The sequence below is a fragment of the Electrophorus electricus genome, chromosome 25 (assembly GCF_013358815.1).
Source record: "Electrophorus electricus isolate fEleEle1 chromosome 25, fEleEle1.pri, whole genome shotgun sequence".
NCBI classification, from domain to species: domain Eukaryota; kingdom Metazoa; phylum Chordata; class Actinopteri; order Gymnotiformes; family Gymnotidae; genus Electrophorus; species Electrophorus electricus.
Window position 1 is genome coordinate 9,013,500 of NC_049559.1, and position 9,228 is coordinate 9,022,727.

Here is a 9,228-nt window from a genome sequence, read left to right on the forward strand (position 1 = left end):
GTAGGTCGCAGAAGTCCCTGCAGTCCAGCGGATTGCCCTTGGGCTCCAGCTATTTCTGCAGGGGGGATCCTGTGTCAGTAATCCTGTAGGGCCGAGGAGGCCCAGCCATACGTCCAGGCCTCGGTGTTTGTGCATGCTCACCCAGAGCTCTGGGTCCTAGCAAAGTGCATTTGTTACCACACCAGTTCTGGGGCAAGGTAGTGGCCAACCCATGATGACTCCACAGTCAAGTTTAATCCTGGCAATGAAACGACATGCTAATTCTGTACACTAATCATCACAACTTCAGTAATCTTTAGACTAATGAGCTGGTAAATATTATATGATCAGCATTTTGTACAGAGATAAAACTTATTGTCAAGCTTTCAACATATTATGTAATGTTACCGGTGGCAAGTTTTTCACATTGGTCTGTCCAGAAAGGCTAATCCAGGCTTGTGTAAGGAGTGGAAGACAGGACAGAGTCCACTCAACACATGCATCCCTCATACTCTGAGCAGATGAGGAGAGAATAGATGCAAATTCATAAACCAATGAGAACACACTGCTGGGACAAGGCTCTGACATAGTCACATCAGTTTTAATGTGAAGGATCATTCTGACTACTTGGTTTAGATCTGCTTTTTGGTGTAGCAGATTCAATTTAGTACTTACAATCAACATTCTTTTTGGTTACAGGTCTGTTGGTGCAAAGAAACTTGTTTTAGCCCAATGTTCATGTTCACAGTGAAAGCAAAAGAACATGTAGGGGTTTCTTGTGTGGTTTATCCATTTCTCATAAACATGTCTGGCTGAACCTCAGTTCCTCTGCTAAATCTGGCAGTGCCACTGCAGTGTGACCCCTGTCTGCACTCTCCTGTACAGCTGCAAAATCACTCTGCTTCACATCCGACACACACACACAAAAACTTGCTAGCCATAAAAACAATAACTTGCAATGCTTATTCTCAGCCACGATGTCCCTCACACAGTTTAAACAATACCTCTTCCCTAGTGTGGCTTGGTCCTGCATCCCCAAGCAAAATGGTGGACTGCCGCCAGCGGCAGAAAGGGATGACCCATACTGTTGTCTGGCCCCTCGATCCTGCCCCTATCCCCTTCTCTTGAAGTGCAAGGGTGTCAGTGGTCCGTGCTCCAAAATAGACCTGACACAAAAACCTCATTTGCACTCAGAGGTGGAGCAGTACTGGAGTTATCACTGCGAAGGGGCCCGCATCACAGGAGGAGTTGGAGGCTGAGCAGACGACCGTGTCCGGCTCAATAAACCAAAGCACTCTCGTGGACTCCCTGTCCATCCTCCAACCCCCACACCACGCCCCTCAGCTCCTTATGTACTGACCTCCAACCCTCAGTGCTCGCAGAGACCAGGCAGACTCATCTGTAATGCAGAGCAGTGCACTAACGAAGCGCTAGTGCTCACCTAACGCTCTGCACATCTCACCTGCTCTTGCCAAAAGGAGAGCCAGGGATCTTCTGGTGTAGGCCTACTTTGCACTATAGTGACAAGCTTCATTCAAACATGGTACCTGACTTACTGGGGTTGATGGGGTTTTTGTTTTTTTGGGGGGGTTTTTTTGGAAAAGGGGTTGACAGGTTGCTGTGATTAACGAAGCAGGTTCTTAATGTCACATTCATTCACATGTCATTAATCCCTCTTTAATGAACCCGGTCCAGTGTAATTAGTCATGTCACCGACATGAGCCCACAGATATGACAGGCCACACTGTCAGGAATGTCACAGAGCTGTGACTGTAAAAAATTCCTCACTCGTTATATTCAGGATGTTACTCACCATCATAAGCATCCCATTTTACCAAAGCATAAAATGGTCGTTTTCTCACTACTGGGGTGGACTAAAGACACTGAGATGACACTGAACACAATCTTCTCAATTAGTAACGCACATCCTGTCAGTTATCCAAGCTCAATGGTCCATTCTGTGATTGACAGCTGAGAAGAAAGTCCCGGTTCTTAAAACTTCGCCAGCTCTAGGGGCACTGTTTGGATATCACAGCTGTCCCAGGCTTTCAACTAAATCCATTTAAAGGTGGCCAAAGCTAACCTTTTAGGAGCCATCTGTGTGCCAGGACCAGCTGTAAACTGCAGGGGACTTTTTTTTTGCAGGAAAGGTAGTGCTTCCATCCAAGGAAAACATAGCCCCGAGCACAGACGTAGCAAACAAAAATAATGTTACACGCTCAAGCTGTGTAATCTCAGATGCTTTGGGGAAATTACTTATGAAATGGCACAGAAATAGTTATAAATGTGTTTAAGTATCTGAAGAAAATATGTCTTAACTGGGCTTACATGTACCATAGTCTATTTAGTATGAGTTTGTTTCTGATTTGTAAACACAAACACAAAATATAGTTCTAAATGGACATAGTCTAAAAAGCATCAGGTGGAGTTGTAAAGAGCTTTGACTGAAACACATTGTTTAAATGGTATGCACAATTATTTCTGTTTATCTCACATCTTGATAGAAAATGTTTATCTCATTTTGATAGAACCCATAATACAACTTTGTATAATAACCCATAGTACAACATGTCACCTTAACTGAGGTTATCTTGTTTGGCGTAAGCTTCAGTGCATGGAAAAGAGACAACTGTAATCACCATCCACTGCAACCTCCATGGCTATTCTCTTATAGCGCAGGGTCATAGTTGCCAAGTCATATTTATCACTGCGAAAATGAATGCAGTGATTTTCTGCGGGTCAGTATTGGCTTGTGTGTAGGGTGGTGGAGAGTACAGTAGAATGTGTACAGAAGCAGGGACGGGTGCTCAAGTAGAGGAGTGCATTATCATCACTGTTATATCCCTCTGGGGGACAGTTGCATCCTGCAGTCTTAATGGGGAGATTCTTAGACAACCTGCTGTAGCCTCCCCATGGTTTCCAGTGACCACAGTCAGGGGCCCCTGTCCCAGCAAACACACACACACAAGCGCACACACACACACAAGCACACACACACACACACACACATACACGTGCATACACACTTATGAACACGTGCACAAGTCTGCACACACACACACACATATATATTATATAAGTGGAAATACACAGATGTGCACGTGCACATGCACGAACCACAAACACATGCACATTGCTGTATCCACTGTCAAAACTACGTTAGCATGTGCAGTGCTCATACGTCCACATCTTCAGGACCGAGACAGCCAAATGAAAAAAATGAAATTGAAAACGCATTAAACACTAACTCTACAGAGCACCAGTGCCAGCTCTCCTCAGGAACAAAGATGAACACAAGTTTATATTTATTGCATTTTTTCCAACACACATTGGTCTTCATATCCAGTACACATGTCTTGCAAACCCACCCACACAAACCGATTGAGCAATGGACAGACTGATTGAGCAATGCAGCAGTATACAACCGTTTCTGATGAACATAAACATTACTTCAACTTCCACACATAACCTCAGACATTTATACAAACATGCTTTAACCATGCAACCACGCAGTAACCATGCTTATGGTAAATCAGGATTAAATTGTACATTTATCTACTCTCGCATGTCATTTGACCACATTACAGCAGAAAAAGCTTTCCTCAAAAATGTTTAGACCACTGAAATATTAAGTACAACAGGAAGTCCTTGGGAGAGTATTTTTAAATACTGAAATTTGAACCACTCCAACACTCAAATCCCACTTAATAGAATAGGCAGCTGTGTTTATGCTCATGCTTTACAGGTACTGGCTTCTGCTTTTAATACTATAACGCAGTCTCTCCTATTTTCACCTACTATTGTGTTCCAGTAAGAGTCCGAGCCAGACATTTAAAACTGTGAGAAATGATGGCGTTTGAGGAGGACCCAGGCTGAGGGCCCCCTCAGTGCACATCCATACCACAGTCCAGCTTGACCTCCAAATCGATTCCACATGTTCGCTTAATTTCCCACAAATGCTTGACCTACAGCTGCTAACAGAGTTCACGCTGAGAATACGGGTCTGGCGAAGCCCCCAATGTCCTCGCCTCAACTGGACAAACCGAGATTTCCGTCGGAAGCAAATACGACATGTTGATATCATCAGTTGGTCACAAATTCACCGAATAATCAACAGTTTATTTCTAACTTCCTGAAAGTCCTCTCAGGTTAAGTGAGAGCTAGCTGAGGTGCGCTGGCTGCGTTGTCATGACGACAAGCAGAGAATGGCAGACAGATTGTGTACAGCGCAGCCTGCTTGTCTGTGATTCCTCCACTGTCAGAAAGATTCACGCTGTGTTTCATCTCCGGGCAAGTCATCAGCATCAATTTCAAACTACTGACTATGTTCATCAGACTCCAGCTGATCCATATTCCATTTGGATTTCCACCACACAGACCTAAATGGGTGGAGATCGGGCATCAGCTATTAAACGATCTATAACGGATTATTAGTTTTAAATCAATGATTCAGAAATGATTTGTACGGCCCTCCCACTTAGAGGAGCATAGCTGAGTATGTCAAAGTTTAGCTAGTGCCTCCTCCCTCCCCGTCTGCACCTCACGCAGTGCTTCAGTAAACAAGCTTGCACTGGACACACAGGTCAAGGGTTGAATAGACCAGAGGACACGCACAAGAACATTTTGTCAACTTAGCGAAATGTCGAAATGAGGAGTGACTGAGAGAGAGGGCCCAAGGCCGCTCCACCCAGGTCCACCGCCTTTGCCTGCGCTCTGCCGCGCTGGCGGATCTCTGCATCAGCACCAACCCGCTGAGCCGTATCCATCCTCTTGTCGCTTTAGCTTGTGGCTCGGGGACTGCTTGCTAAGCTCACCAATGACGAATTAGTTAAGAGCACACTCGGTTTAATTTGAGTATATTTAATTACAATGTAGTTAAGTAGCCTTTGACCATTTTACTTGGTAATTTTTCATTCAATTCAATTCAACTTTCTCATTATACAGGACAGTACAGTATAACAAAACACTTACTTCTTTGATGCGTTAATAAAAAACTTCAAATCAAAGAATCAGATTGTGTGATCTGCAATATCCTGACAATACATCTTAGCCATCTTAATATAGGCATAACATAAATGCGTGGTCCAATATATTACTCAGTAATTTTATAATAAACATCGACAGCATAAGTCTTGATCTGTGTTATTATTATTTTGTAACCTAAGCTTTCTTATTACAGTTTTGTCCCCAGAGAGTAAAAAACTGACATCATTTTCTCAGTTGCTGTTTTCATGCCAAGCATGTCATAGTGAGTTGAGTGCGTCACGTTAGTGAGTAAGACATAACCAGCTTCTCATATGCTGTAACTTTGACCAGATAATTACCATGAAATTAATTCTGGTGTGACAGGATGGATTGTGACCTGATGCAATAGGAATATAGCTTTCCTATGACACAGGTTTCCTCCTGACACACCCCACCAGTCGCTCGGTTAACCAAGTCAATCGAAAATACACTTCTAAAGGACACTGGTTTAAACAGCTGGTCTAAAGGACACTGGTTTAAACAGCTGATTTAAAGGACACTGGTTTAAACAGCTGGTTTAAAGGACACTGGTTTAAACAGCTGATTTAAAGGACACTGGTTTAAACAGCTGGTTTAAAGGACACTGGTTTAAACAGCTGGTTTAAAGGACACTGGTTTAAACAGCTAATTTAAAGGACACTGGTTTAAACAGCTGATTTAAAGGACACTGGTTTAAACAGCTGGTTTAAAGGACACTGGTTTAAACAGCTAATTTAAAGGACACTGGTTTAAACAGCTGATTTAAAGGACACTGGTTTAAACAGCTGGTTTAAAGGACACTGGTTTAAACAGCTGGTCTAAAGGACACTGGTTTAAACAGCTGGTCTAAAGGACACTGGTTTAAACAGCTGGTTTAAAGGACACTGGTTTAAACAGCTAATTTAAAGGACACTGGTTTAAACAGCTAATTTAAAGGACACTGGTTTAAACAGCTGATTTAAAGGACACTGGTTTAAACAGCTGGTTTAAAGGACACTGGTTTAAACAGCTGGTTTAAAGGACACTGGTTTAAACAGCTAATTTAAAGGACACTGGTTTAAACAGCTGATTTAAAGGACACTGGTTTAAACAGCTGGTTTAAAGGACACTGGTTTAAACAGCTGGTTTAAAGGACACTGGTTTAAACAGCTGGTCTAAAGGACACTGGTTTAAACAGCTGGTCTAAAGGACACTGGTTTAAACAGCTGGTTTAAAGGACACTGGTTTAAACAGCAAGTTGACCCTGCTGTCGTCCAGTAGCCGTGACCTCTCTTTCAGCATCGTGAGCCTTCTCCAGGTATATGCTGCTGTGTCTTTTTTGTATTTGTCATCAAGGGTCAATGCCAAGCACATAAATAGCCAGACCTGATGGGTCAGGGTAGGTATGGGCCTTCACCTTATGCCCAGGTTACCCCCTAACTGGACTTAGCCCAGGCCCGGAGCCCACCTTCCTGGGTGGGCACAGGGACACATTTCAGGTACTCTGCCAGCTAATGCCTGAAGCAAGTTGTCCTGCCCCAGACAGCGTCCATCAATAATTCAAACACCCCCCCCCCCCCCCCCCCCCCGACACACACACACACACACACGCCCCTACACCCCCGACCCCCCGGTGCACCTGTGCTAACCTTGAACACGTGCCTGTGTAGTCCTCCATCCGAACCCATGCCGGACCTTTAACGGAAAGTGACGACGATAAGATAAGCAGACCTTCCTTTGATGACTGGGTGCTCACAGAGCCCCATACCTGGCTGATTGCTATCTGCGACTGAAGGACAGAAACCTCCTGATAAAGGCCACAGAGGCAACCAAATTAAATGCAGGAGCTTTGTTCTTCATCAAATCAATCAGGAACAAATGAAATCGAATTAAACAGAAGGTTGACTGGTACGAATCAGAGGTGATTCATTAAAAATATTTGTCTCTGGTCTTTTAAAGGTAAATGCTACCAAAATAGATCATATTTTAGTGTAAAACGTAAATGAATTCATTTTTTATATTAACCACTACAGTATACAATTACCATTTCAACATTTTTTATCTTTAAGACATATAAGACATATTTCTTGGCACTGCAGCTTATACAGTTCATGTTTGGCGGAACAATACACAGTCCAGTGTGCTGGAGAAGGGTGTTCTTAAATATAGAGAGAGGGAAAGTTAAATAGGAGCTAATCCTTGGCTGAATAGCCCCGATCAGCAGGGGGGCAGCTGCAATCCTGCTTCCCTCTGCTTCAGGCAAGCGTTAACACAGGGTAAAGTCTCACAGGTCAGGATGCACAAACACCCACACACCAACACACACACACACACACACACACACACACACACGCCCTGTTATTCTATACCACACCGCCACTCCGCTTCCTGCGTACAAATACCTTTGCTGTCAGCTCCAGGTCTGCTGTAATTGAAAAGAACAGCCAGGGGCCAGCCCACAGCCACACTGCTTCAGCGCAGCACCAGGCTACTGACAGCCACCCATCAATACCAATGACTGCTTGCCTACCAGTGCCAGAGGAGCAGATGACATCCAATACGCCACCCTTGCAACACCCACCGCGTCAGCCTCCACCCCACACACACCTCCCACCCCCTGGTGCCCTTCCGTCCACCACCCAAGCCTTTCAGCCTTTAACTCATTGGTCACCACGGTTACTGAGCTAACAAGCTGGTGAGCGAGCCTGTCATAGCGGTATTTGTGCCCTCTCGCCACCCTGACACGCGCGCGCACACGCGTGCGAACGCACGGCCGTGACAACGATCAAACTTTTTGGAGAGAGTGTGAAGGGAGAAGTGGCAACTCACAAGTATCGTCCTCCTTCCTCATGCGCGCACACACGCACGCACACGCACTCACGCACACACACGCACACGCGCACACACACATATACACACACACACACTGACAGTGTGTCAATATTTAACCCAGAAAAAACTCTGTCTGTCTCAACAGTCAGGAGCAGCAAGTTCTCTTAAACACTACATCAGTGAGACACCAGAAAAGCCCAAACATTTACTGACAATGTGAGTAATGCAAGAACAAATAAAACTCTGGCAGAACTGCTGAGATGCTGCAAAATATTCCATCAGCAAAATATGCAGAAACACTAGACAACTACACTAGAAATTAGAGAACACTCTTTATAATATATCTCTAGTTCCATCGGGACAGTGTTGGTCATGTAGTAGTGTAGAAGACCATTATCCTTAGAGAATAAGCGGTAATCTGACTTGTCATTTGACATGACACTACTGTGACTGTACAAGAAGATGCACAGAGCAAAGACACAGAGAAACCAACAACACAGCCCGCGGGAAATAAAAGAACAGCACAGGAAAACATAAGAAACAGAGGAGGGAAAAATAAATACAGACCTGATCAGGAGCTGCAGAGCGGCAGAAACTGTTTTCCTTATACAGTCCGCTCTCTCTCTCTCTCTCTCTCGCTCTCTCTCTCTCTCTCTCTCTCTCTCTCTCTCTCTCTCTCGCTCTCGCTCTCTCTCGCTCTCTCTCTCTCTCTCTCTCTCTCTCTCTCTCTCTCTCTCTCTGAGACTCCCTCCCCTCTCTGCTCCTCTCAGCTGCTCTGGGTAGTTCTCAGGAAATGAATGGGGGCTCACAGAGAACTGTTGTACTTGCAAATGACTTACCACGGTCACATGATCCGCTAAATGTAGGGTGGGCCAGTGGGTGGAGGCTTCGTAAGCAAGAGAAGACAATATACTCTAAGCTTTAACAGCATGCATCGAGTTACACAGGGCCCCTCGCGGGAGGTTTCCGACATGTCTGCTGTACTCCCGCCTGTCTCTGCAAGCCACAGCGTGGGGGCATGGTTGAGTACCTCCTCACTTAAAGGGGAGGAGAGCGAGAGAGAGAGAGAGAGCCAGCCAGAGAGAAAGAGAGAGCAAGAGAGAAAGACTGACAGTGGAAGAAGGCTTAACCTGCAAGTGTGTGAAATGTTAAACAATTTAACAAAAAAGCGAAGTTTGACCGAGTTGCGTTCGCATGCATATGCAGTGAAGATCATTTAAAATTTCTATACTGGTTTGTGGTCTCGCTCCATCACAGTAGCCATGTCTATTATATCACTGTCATTTACATTTTTTAAAATTTATCTAACAAGGATGAAAATAAGGAAAACAATGAATATATTAACTGGTAACATACAGAATATATTACCATATGTTACTGAAATAGTAATTCTCAAAGGCTTGTTCAGGAAATACTTTTAAATGAGCTCTGCAT

General features: G+C 44.4%; 1 protein-coding gene across 3 annotated transcripts in view; it reads right to left on the bottom strand.

Annotated features, from left to right (window-relative positions):
* Positions 1-8,744, bottom strand: part of klf12b (Kruppel-like factor 12b) — a 28,677-nt gene extending 19,933 nt beyond the window's left edge. The window contains exon 1 of one of the 3 annotated variants that reach the window (XM_027005212.2): positions 8,634-8,744. The gene's annotated coding sequence lies outside the window, so the exon portion shown is untranslated. Of the gene's footprint in view, positions 1-6,611; positions 6,633-8,361; positions 8,457-8,633 lie in introns of those variants that run through there. The other 2 variants (XM_027005211.2, XM_027005213.2) reach the window with 2 other exon arrangements.
* Between the last annotated feature and the right edge of the window lie 484 nt (positions 8,745-9,228).